Source organism: Limulus polyphemus, unplaced genomic scaffold, assembly GCF_000517525.1.
Source record: "Limulus polyphemus unplaced genomic scaffold, Limulus_polyphemus-2.1.2 Scaffold5317, whole genome shotgun sequence".
Lineage (NCBI taxonomy): Eukaryota > Metazoa > Arthropoda > Merostomata > Xiphosura > Limulidae > Limulus > Limulus polyphemus.
Window position 1 is genome coordinate 71,002 of NW_013670927.1, and position 1,080 is coordinate 72,081.

Sequence of the window (1,080 nt, forward strand, 5' to 3'; positions counted from 1 at the left end):
CTTTTATTCTACCCCAAATTCTGACATAGGGGTATTGTAGTTGACTTAAGTGCTGTGACATGCAAATCAACAGATGCAGTAACACTTATCGGGATTTGGCCTTCGTTGTTCCCAAACGTCATTTTATCGAAGTTAACTACACACTTCTTCGGTAGTAAGTAGTCCAACCCTAATATGCATTGGCCTTCAATGTCAGCCAAGTATACTTCGTGTCTGTCCCTTATGCTCATGAGCTCAATAGTTACCCACACTGCATAATGTCCTGTCACACCGCAGAGCTTCTGTATGGCTTCTGGCACTCCTTTGTAATCCAGCACCTTGATATTCACAAGGGTTTGCTGAGATGCAGAATCTATGACAAAGTTGCACTTTTGGCCATCCAGCTTTCCTGTCACGTAGACACTATGTGTGCTTGCCATTTTACACTGAGCTGTTGGGACTTTCAAAATGGGGGGTTGGTGGCGTACCTCAACACCAACCACTACTGGTTTCCCGAAGCTGACTTATTGGTGGTATTTTTCTAATACTGGCTCCTCAGATGTCCTTGCTCCCCACAGTTCCAACAGCCTTTCTGGGTAGCAGCCTTTACTGCTGTATCGTCTCCCCTGTGTTGAAGTTGCCAGCATTGAGCTCTCTTGTGTCCAGGTTTGTTACAGTACCAGCAAAATCCCTCAAACTTCTCTGAAAGCTGCCCTCTTCTGGATTTGAATCCCGATGACTGTATCAACCTTGTTACCTCTGTGCTGGGCTTAACATAGGATTCGAATTCAAGATCTCTGGCCATTGCATTTTGCACAGTAGAGGGGTGTGCTTGCTTTACTTATTTCTTCAGTTGTAGACTGTCCAAGACATCTACAAACTGATAACTCAGCAACAACTTGAGGACATCAGGTGGCTCAGTTGGGTAGGCCTTGTGTGCCATACTTTCCAAATCCTGTGCCAGCTCTTGCAGACTCTCCCCTTTAGCATGTACTCTATTCCTAAACCTAGCCATGTAGACTTTTGACTGATTTTTTGTTCCATACCTGAGTTCTAGGATAGCGACCAGTGCTCTATAGTTGTGCCTGTCGTCTGACTGAC